The following is a 10,853-nucleotide window of genomic DNA, read 5'->3' on the forward strand; positions in this document are numbered from 1 at the left end:
TTAGTGATTCTATGATTCTATGATTCTAATCAATTCACTCTCTACTATTCCTTGTTATTATGGAAAGCCAAAATTAACAAGAACTTTAAGTTTGAGATGGATTGTTTTTAAATGACACATAGAATATTAAATCACCTTAAGATGGTAAATTTAAGATTTTGTTTATATTTGCAAAAGGAAAGTTAAAAGCAAAAAGTGACACTGCCTAACTCTCCTTAGAAAGTGAGGAGGCAATAGAAGTCATCTGTGCTCTAATTTGCTATAGAAGAATAGATGTTTTCCTATTAAATAAAAAATGAAGAGTTGCAAAGAAACAGATGATAAAAGGATACGTTCCTTTCCTTGGAGATTCATGTCTGGAAGAGGGTTTCTGGGCAACAGCTATACATAATCAAAATTTCTCTTGTTGCAATTTGTGACTCTTGCCTTTTGCCTTTCTCTGTGGACCTCTACAAAGAATTTGGTTTCTTATCTATAATCCTCCTCTAGTCGACCTAGTGGAAGACTGCAATTTGACCTTTCCAACAAAAAGTTTGTGTACTCCAGGCTACACAGATCTAATTCCTTCAGCCTCTCCTGTATGTTGTTTTGCTCTGGCCACCTCAATATTTCAGTGGCCCTTCAACAGACTCTCCATTCTGTTGATGTTTCTCCTGTCCCAGAAATGGACACACTATTACAGACATGCTAATCAGAAGTTAATTAGCATTTCCCTTAACCTGCTGGCTCTTCCTAATGCAGCCCACTATTCAGATAGGCTTTACAATCTTATATTAAATACACAGGACTTTAATAGCTGTTTTGATAGCATGTTTTACTAGGTCTGGCTAAAAAGAACAAATTGCAGTAGATGACAATGCAGAAAAAAAGATGTTCTATTTGAAGAAGTTTCATTAAATCAATCAACTGAAAAGTTCTAAATGGGACAGGTGATAAACCCTTGTTTTCTTAGCTGAAAAAGAGGCAATAGGTGTAATAGTTTTTTACCATAACCGTTTTCTCTTTTCACATCCTTGCTGTAACTTTTTCTATCTGGACTTGATTTTTTTTATGTTTTATTTGCTTAGTTGCATTGATATCTATCATAAAAATACATATGTTGGAAATTCATCTTTTATTAGGTGGATATAAAATCACTACAGAATATTGCAGCCTTTTATCATTTTTAGTATTTGCCATTATCCTATAAGTGTCTAGAACATGATTGGTTTACTACAATATAAAAGTCTGAAAAGTTTAATAAATAATTGCAATTAAAAATCTTAAAATACTACATATGTAGATGCTGTCTGATCATCCATTGAAGTTCCTTTTAATTCAGGATCTGTTAATGTTCCTTACAAATTAAAGGTTACCCAACAACAAAAGAATTATGGCTCATTGCATAGAAAAATGAACTGCGAGTACAGGTTCTTGATTAGTTAATAATAGCAAAACATTAGCTTTCCCAAGGTCTTTGTCAGCTCTAAAAGCAGCTCCTATTATACAATATCCTTTTATAAAAGTGTACTTTCAACATGTACTCGGAAAGAAAGAACATACAAAATATGGATTTCCTGCTTCGACAAGGCTACCTAAAGTTCAGTTGTACTGACACAGTGTAGTGAGACGCTTTCATTTTAAGATCAACAAGTACAAGATAAACACAGAACCAAACTTGGCAACCTCTACTCAAGTGTGCAACCCCTCTTCCTGGAGGAAGTTCAATGACATATAACTGAAAAGGATAATTTCTGTAGAAAATAAATATTCCCCTGAGTAAATACTGTACAGGGGCCATATAGCCTCAATACTTTCACCTGTAAAATAATTTCATTAGTAAGTAAATGAGCATAAAGCTCACAAAGTCACAACAAAATCTGTCTGATTTTGGTATTTTGAAGAATAAAGGATTGAAGGATTGTGGGGAAATTAACTTTCTGTGTGAGACTGTCATAATAAATAGCTCTCTTCTTTTATTTCCTTCTAGTTTCAGATGAACATAAAAGTATTCACAGAATAAATAGTTGCTAAAACATAAATAGTTGCTCTTGCTAAAACTATTATTTGCATTTTCCCTAAAGTTATTAACAAAATGGTATCATACTTTACTCGGCATTTCAAAGGGGAAAAGTATATTTATCTGCAAAATATAAGAGAGGGTACTGGAGGGAGGCTACCTCTTCACTACACCTACCAACTTACATGGCCTACTAGTGACAGATTAATGCAAGACATAGATAGCTAAAGATCTCATTGATGATTATCTTTCCACAAAATACTGACATATTAAGTGAATCATATACTGAAAGGGGTGTATCTCACTTCTCCCATATCAATATATTATTGAATAATTCATTTCTCCATAGGTAAATTGCTATGTTATTTACATGTTCTTTCATGTGGGCTGACAAAGCAGTGATCATCACTCCTCCTTGCCTTGGAGGGGGGTGTAGAAGTGAGGGGGAAATGATGAGAGTGAAAAGAGAGATCAACAATCATAATTCAACAGGGGAGAAGAAAGAATGTGAGAACAAAGGAAGAGACACAAGCTAGGGATAAGCTTTTGATACAATGCTGTATTTTTTAAGGGTAACTTGTATACTTTCATAATCACACATTTATAGTTTTCCATACTTACGATTTTATCTTTTGTGCAGTGTATTGCCTCTTTAGCCAGGCTCATCCTGATAGGAAATTACTTCAGACAGCTTAAAACTGAAAGAGTTCAAGGAAGAGATGATTGTGATTATTCTTCACAAATCTGGCACAAGCTTCTCTGCATGCCACACTGTGACCACTTAGAACACAGTGGACATCATTTCAAAATAAATAAACAACCTTCTTCTCCCCCCAGTTCTTTTACTGCAGATGATAATGACTTTTTTAATGCTGCACAGATTATCTGAATAGAATTCCTTGTAGGCTTAACAATAAAGAATCTTCATTACATGCAGGCTTAAGTATTCTGTATATCTAAATATTCTGAACACTTTAATATTCTCAAGTCTGAACTTTGGCAGTTGCTCTGTTTGGACAAGCTACAGCACAGTGATGTTCAGGGACAGATGAGGGCCCAGGTTCACATTTGCCACATAGTAATATGGGCCACAGGTTTCAAGAAATGAACATAAAACTGAAATATGTAATAGGTAGTTCAGACATGTAAACTCTGTAATGGAAATGTATGTCTGTAACTGTTTAACGAAAGGTGTCTCGTTTATTTTTAAATGTAAGGAGCTGTAAGAAGAAGTTCTGATCCAGGACTATATTTCTTTAGGTAAAATTTAATTTGTAATGTTCTGGATAGTAACGCATGAGCAACAAGAAAATGCATTAATTTCTTCTTGCACCAATAGGCAAAAAGATCACAGCAGACCAGAAAATATAAAGCCCAGAGGTGAGAAAGAAGCATATCAACCATGAAATTGTGTTAATTCAATAATTAAAGTGAGCCTCAGTTCAAATGTAGGCTCCGCTTGTGTAGCATAGATGTAACAAAACAATCGGGACCATTATATTCATATTAATAGTCAGGAGAAAAGAGTTCCAGTAAATCCAATGTTTTAAAAAATATGTATTATTTAAGTATTTAAGCATTTAGCCCTGGATCCAATATCATCCCACTAATCAAAGCAATACACAAGGAATGATATTTCCACCTGAGTTTGGTTTTGAGTGAGAGATAGCAAGAAGTGGGAGTGTCTTGTCTTTGTTCCCAGATGATATAGCAGAGCCAGTCTTTGTAGTGCTCTTCCCCACAAGGGAATGAAAACAGTGCTGTAGGGGGAAATTAATTATTATCAGGGACGTTTCAGCTGGAAATCTGTATAGTTACGAAACGAACACATTTCAAGTAGCTGAGTGTTTCCTGCTGATCACGTTAGTTTCCCTAATATATAACATATTATATATGTTTTCAAAAGCTCTGTGCAAAAGAAAGTTCCTGTTAGGACTGGCCACAAACATATTATTTGATTTTGCAATTTTGAATTTTCATTAGTTTCCACGTGCAATCCCAAACATAAGCAAGAAAGAGACTCCTAAATAAAATCAGAGGCCTTGTGACTAGGATAACCATCTGAAATTTGAAATTACCTCATGTCTTCACTTCCAGCATAAACTACTCACTTAAACAAGTAGGTTCTGTCTGGGTTACCACGTGTGTACCCTTTTTATAAAAGAATCACCAGTGGATGTTTTTGAGAGAGATTGTAATAGCCTATGGATGTATGGTTAATATTCTCCAATGAAATGTAATGCAACAGGGGTGAAGTAGGGAGTGAACATCCCAAGAGAGCACCTTAGGATTTTGGCTGCACTGTAATTACTGTTCCTTGTCACCATAAATTCTTCCCTTTACCTAAGAAAGCCTACAAATAGAAAGCTTTTAGTCCTCAAAACTCATAGAGATTCTGATTAAGGAAATGTCTCATTAAGAAGTTCCCAGCCAGTTCCCCTTTCTGGTGTTCTCTGTCAAAACCCGTCAAAATGTAATCAGCAGTCTGTAACTGCCTTATTGCAAGAATATTAAAGACTGTACATCTATGCCATTTTCTTCTGTCTGTCAACAACCATTTTCATTAACAGCCATGAAATTTAACTGCTTAACTGCTAGGTGGAGGAGTGTATTATGTTCCATTATATGCGTTCATTGCATAAAAACAAAATAACTCTGGAGTTGAAAAAATTAAAGCAAATGTGATCTCACAGTTACACATAGATGGAAATTATTGTGGCTTACTTTAAAACCTTCTTCAGTGTTTTTGCAACACTAGAGAATGGGTGAAACTTAGATGAAACTCTAGAGCTAGAATAACACTTCCCCACTTTCCCCCCCTTTCCCCACTTTCCCCACATCCGTGCTTTCACGGATAGTTATAAGAACTTTATAAGAATAACACTTTAAAATATGTCTTTTTGAATATCTGCACTTTTTATATATGCTCAAATTCTTGATTTCATCTGAAAATAGAAACTATTTTTAGAAGGACAAATAAAACAACAGCTGATTAAATGTATTTTTTGGCTGATGATGTCAGGTATTTTGATTAATCTAATAAATGCTTAATTAATTGTTGAAAATAGCTTGTTACCAAATCCTATTAAGAGTTAAATCAAACTTTCATTAACTGTATGAGTACATTTTTTTCAAATCACAAATAATTTTCTCTGCTTTCTCCCACTTAAAATTTTCATACTGATTTTAGAATAAACTTTCCCTTAGAAAGCTGACAACTAGTAGCTATTGAAAGGAACATTAAGCACAGTAAATTGTCTTATACACACTTGGATTTGCTAATTTAGAGCAAGCAACTAGGTTGAAAATTAAACAGAATAGCTAAATAGCTAGTCTTTTCCTCAAAATAGGTTCTAAAATGATGGGGGGGGGGAGTGTTCATATTTTTTTATTGGGAAAATTTGATAGCACACACATGTAGCCTTATAAAAAAAATCTACAAATTTTATGATGTGAATAGGAAATTATTCTTCTTTAAATATCTCCTTAGTGGCTTGACTTTCTTTTTATTCCTGTATTTTTCCAGAACCTAACACACAGCATTTAAGTTACTAATTAGTTTTGGTTTATCAAAAATATGCAGCACCAAAAAGTGTTATGCCACTTAACACTAAAAAAAAAAAATGTTTACCATAAGGAGTTTTAGTCTGTAATCCTCAAAAAGACTACAATGTATTTGCTGGATGTCTGGCTGGTAAGTAGTATATCTCATATCTCACATCCTGGTTTTATCTCCTTGTTCTCCACTGAGAACAAAAGATTTGAAAAGAGTAGAAAAGGTTAAACAAAAAGTAAGATGTATATTTTGCAAACACACTTAAAAAAAAAAAAAATGGTCCTGGTGCCATCAGGAAATTACCCCTTGCAGTTTCTGATATAACCTAATTTTAATTAAAATTATATTTTTTCAGTAAATTACTTTTTATGTAAAAATGTTGTTACAGCAAGCCAAGAAAATAATTTTATTATTAAAAACATTTTTGATATTTTCATTATTATTTTTTTTTAATCAGCTGCAAGGATTAGAAAACAAGTTTCTCATTTGAAAGGCATAAATTAAGATGAGGTCAGATGAGATGAGATGATGAGATGAGATAGATATCAGGGGTACGGGCATCCAGGGAGTGCTGGAAAATCACTTTTGCGGGCAAATCTTGTCCGTGAACAAAATCCGTACAGCAACTAGTACATAACAGAGTTCTATGTCCTTCAGTGAAACATTTCATGTACAAAGTAGACAAAGTGGTAGATTCTGAATCATTTTTTTCATTTGGCATACACACATCCTTTGAGCTAGACTCAACACTGGGCTGCTAAGGACTACTGCCCTCCCTAACTGCAACAATCATTGTACAGCAAATTGCACTGAACTGCAGACACAAGCCATACAGCCTGCTTACAGCTCCTCAGAACTCAGGAAACGATTAAAATTAGAGACAGAAGTATGCAGAAATATCTTGCTCAGTTCTGCCTGGGTTTTTTTAGACAGGTTTTTTAACCTAAGCAATAAACCTGTTTCTAATGAAACTAGAACACAGAAAATCTGAACTCTTTCATGATTCATGTCAGATATTACCAATATGGCTGGATGATTATTACCTAACAAACTTTGTAATTATTATCTGTGTCCTTGCCCCAGAAAAAAATATTTTAAGAGATTTTAGAAAACCTTATGCCACTCAAAATTCTTAATGAAAAATCACAGAATAATTACAACTTTTAAGGTAATATTTATTTGATTTAGGTTTGGTATTTCCTGTTTCTCTTTACATACATTCCAAAAATTACTCAACATTGCATTATGAAGCAATTATAAATATATTATATTATATATGTATAATATATACATATATATATATTACACTACTACATTATATACGTATTTTATATGTGCTATAAATATATTAGTCTGAATGTATATAATATATTAGTATATTATTATTATATTAGTATATTATTAGTATATTATATATCTAATATACATACATATTAGTCTGAAGAAGAGGACGCTCAGGGGAGACCATATTGCTCTCTACAACTACCTGAAAGGAAGTTGTGGGGAGGTGGGGGTCAGCCTCTTCTCACAGATAACTAGTGATAGGACTAGAGGGAATGGCCTCAAGTTGCACCAAGGGAGGTTTAGCTTGGAAATGAGGAGACATTTCTTCTCAGAAAGAGCAGTCAGGCATTGGAACAGGTTGCCCAGGGAAGTAGTGGAGTCACCATCCCTGAGGGTGTTCAAGGAAAGGTTGGACCTGGTGCTTAGGGACATGGATTAGTGGATGATATTGGTGGTATTGGTATGGTTGGATATAGATGCAAGACTTTTCTTAGTTCTTCTACCTCATGAGTTAAGAAGATTTCTGGTACCTGAAAATGTGTCTTTTTTAAATAACTGTATCAGTTAATCTGATACATTACCCTTACATACCTTAGGGCATGCTTCCTTCTTAAAAAGACCTTTATTGTCCAGAAAAAATGTCATTAAAATTATATTTATCTCAAACAGCAAAATCATAACCTTCACTGCAAATTTTAAAATTAATTGTCTTTCACATTTTCACAAAAGTAAATGGTATTAAGTGGCAATACACATTACTAATAGTTTCTGTTCCCACATGAGAATGCAAAAAGTTCACCCCTAAGCATGAAAGAATTAATATGCTTAGTCATATTAAAACATGTTTCTATAAACATCCTATTAGAGAATGTATGACATGAAAAAGGAAATTAAATATAAATAAATAAAAGGGGGGGGGGGGTGGAAATAACAGTTCTTATTAAATCAAATGGGCATATGTATTTTTAGTCTCTTTCTCTAGGTACACCATATATTCAAAAGGTTTGAACGCTGTAACTCTTCATGTCAAAAACACACTTTCTGTACCTCTTAATTTTCCTTATTCCTAGAAGCTGCATTTCATGATGCCTTGTTGAAGCAGTATGCATTGGAAGAGACACATTCCTCCTATCTATCATGAAAAGTTCTGTCTTGACTATCTAGAACACTAACAGTCGCTATTTTACTTTATAACAACAACTTGTTTGTACTGCTGCTGGGTTAAAAGGTCATATCAAAGACTTCCATAAGTAGCCTGAACAAAATAACAAGGGGTTTTGTCTAGTTCTTGTACTCCTGTTTTTCCACATCTAGCCTTAACAACGACTATGATTATTGACTCTGACTTTCAGGCTTGGATGCACCTGGCATATATAGACATTTATTTTATGCTAAGTACAGCAAATGTAGGTTACCTGAGAAAATTATTTGTATAAATGTACTTATGTGTATTTGAATGTATATTTATGTTTGGCCTGCCAGACTTGATTTTTCCAGTGCCTGCACACCTCCTCCAGTGGCTTTGTATGTAACAAAAAAACGTGTCACAAAGACGCAGTGCAAATTCTCCATTATTTTGGGGCAGCTTCTCTGAAGTAGTTTATATGTATGTGATTTGTAAAATTCAGCATCAACCATGGACATATTTTGATATATAACAAATATGTGATCGAAATAAAATGTGTAATAAAATGTCACAGGTTTTCCCTCCTGGATTAAACCATGGTCTGACTTCATGGCAAATAAATTCCATCAATCAGCTCATCATTTGCTGTCAAAAAAAAAAAAAATCAAAGCCAACATAAACAAAATAAAACAACAACAACAACAAAAAGGTTAAGGTTTAGTTCTATTAATAGTTCTCATAAAATGAACAGGAAATTTAATTCAATAAATTAATACACAAGGAACAATACACAAACATAAGATTTTTACAGTATAAAACACTGAGGAGTTAGTGTTTGTGGACATAATTTTAAAGAATAGATAAACAACAAAAGTCTAAAAATACATGGGATTAAAATCTCATACACAATTTATTAGTGCAGCAATCAAGTCTGAAGATTCCCAGTTGTTTAAGAGGTGCTTTTAAATTGTAACATATAAAAATAACACAGAACAAATTAAATCTGTAGATTTCTCACAATTTGAACTTTCATATATCCAGCCCAAATTTGTGTTTGTAGCTTGACTTTGCAGGATTCTTTCATGCTAGAACCAATGATCCGTGGTATGATCTCTGACCATATGTTGTTCCATTTAGATTTACACCAGACTGAAGTCTGATCCAGAAAGAAGAAACCTGCCTAAGAAAACAAAGAAAAACAAAAGAATCAGATTTGCGTAAATACCTCCACCACCACCTTGCCTGCCTCACTGAAAGGAAAAAAAAAAAAAAAAAAAAGAGGAAAGAGGAAATGGGATGGTGGGAGTGGAAGCCAGAGTGGGAGAGGGAGAGAGAGGCAAAGAAAGGGGAAAGGAAGCAAAGGGAGGTAGGAAGGGTGTAAGGGGATGAGAAAGTGGAGAGAAAAGGGAAAAGGAAGATATTTTGGGAAATGTGAAGTGGAAAGAGGAAAGAGAAAGGGAAGGGGAAGGGAAAACTAAAAGGGAAGAGGAAGAGGAAGAGAAAGGGAAAGAGGAAGAGGAAGAGGGAGACGGAAATGGAAGGGGAAGGAGAAAAGGATGGGAAATGGAAATGGAAAGGGAAAGGGAAAGGGAAAGGGAAAGGGAAAGGGAAAGGGAAAGGGAAAGGGAAAGGGAAAGGGAAAGGGAAAGGGAAAGGGAAAGGGAAAGGGAAAGGGAAAGGGAAAGGGAAAGGGAAAGTCCCCTTAAAAAAAAAAAAAAAAAGTCCCAAGCAAACATCATGACATTCTCAGTATGCCTGAACTAAGTATGGAGTAATGACACTACATTTTGAAAATATAATTTGAATATTAAATCTCACTGGAGGTGATCTGCACTATCACTCTACACTATCACTGGGAGTTTATATGTGAGAGCCCAGACAAACGTTAGTCAGCCTCTTTTCCTACAGCTCTAGACTGGAGTGTGCTCCGGTGGGGGCTCTCCATAGACTGCAGCCTCCTTCAGGTTGGATCCACCTGCTCCACCATGGGCTCCTCCATGGGCTGCAGCATGGAAATCTGATCACTGTAGTACCCATGGGTTGCAGGGGGACAACCTGCTCCACCAGGGACCTCTCCACAGGCCTCAGGGAAACTTCAGCTCCAGAGTGGGGAGCACCTCCTCCCCCTCTTTCTTGAGTGACCTTGGTGTCTGCAAGACTGGTCCTCCCTCACTCTCCCAGCTGCAGTTTTTTCCTCTTTCTTAAATCTACTCTTACAGAGGTGCTTATTAGCTCATCTCTGGCCAGCAGCAGGTCCCTTTTGGAGCCGGCTGAAGCTGACTCTTATCTAACATGGAACAGCTTCTGGATTTTTCTCACAGAGGCCACACCTGCAGCTCCCCAATACCAAAACCTTGCCGTGTAAACTCAATACACCTATCAACACTGTGTCAGCTGAAATGACAGCTGTCATGGTATTCAAGTAAGGCTCACTTGAGGTCAATTTGCAATTCTTTCTGAATATTTCACTCATTCTTCAATTGACAATTTCCAGTTGCGCTTCATAGAACATAAGGCAGCACTAAAGACTGGAAAATATGGATCTCTTTTAAAAAAGAATTAATATTTATTGAATATTTGACTCTAAATAAATCAGATAATTTTACTGAATAAAACCAAATGATGGGGGAAAAAGCTCTGTGGGGTAAGTGAGTGCAAAGCAGCATTAACGTCCAAATAGTCATGATCATTCCTGCTAGCAGTGACTTCGGCTGTGTAATTTGCCATAGAACACTCCTGAGCACACTCCTGATGGATGTGGCCTCTTGTCTGGTAGGAGGACACACTTGGCTCACTGCACCTTCTGTCCAGCAATGCACTAGAGGCCCAACAAGCCCTCACTGTGCATGGTCTATCATGTCACCTGGCTTAAGCAAAGCTGTACTAAA

General features: G+C 35.5%; 1 long non-coding RNA gene across 3 annotated transcripts; it reads right to left on the reverse strand.

The window, feature by feature from the left end:
- Positions 1-2,167: 2,167 nt before the first annotated feature.
- Positions 2,168-10,261, reverse strand: LOC121063183. 3 transcript variants are annotated; one of them, XR_005815924.1, is made up of 4 exons: positions 10,183-10,261; positions 8,984-9,145; positions 5,631-5,745; positions 2,168-3,759 (listed from the first exon to the last, which is right to left on the reverse strand). It is a non-coding gene; the product is annotated as an uncharacterized LOC121063183 (long non-coding RNA). The 3 variants fall into 3 exon arrangements; XR_005815866.1 differs by lacking the exon at positions 10,183-10,261 and adding an exon at positions 9,999-10,091; XR_005815934.1 differs by lacking the exon at positions 10,183-10,261 and adding an exon at positions 9,872-10,000.
- Positions 10,262-10,853: the final 592 nt, after the last annotated feature.

Source organism: Cygnus olor, chromosome 1 (assembly GCF_009769625.2).
Source record: "Cygnus olor isolate bCygOlo1 chromosome 1, bCygOlo1.pri.v2, whole genome shotgun sequence".
NCBI classification, from domain to species: Eukaryota; Metazoa; Chordata; class Aves; order Anseriformes; family Anatidae; genus Cygnus; species Cygnus olor.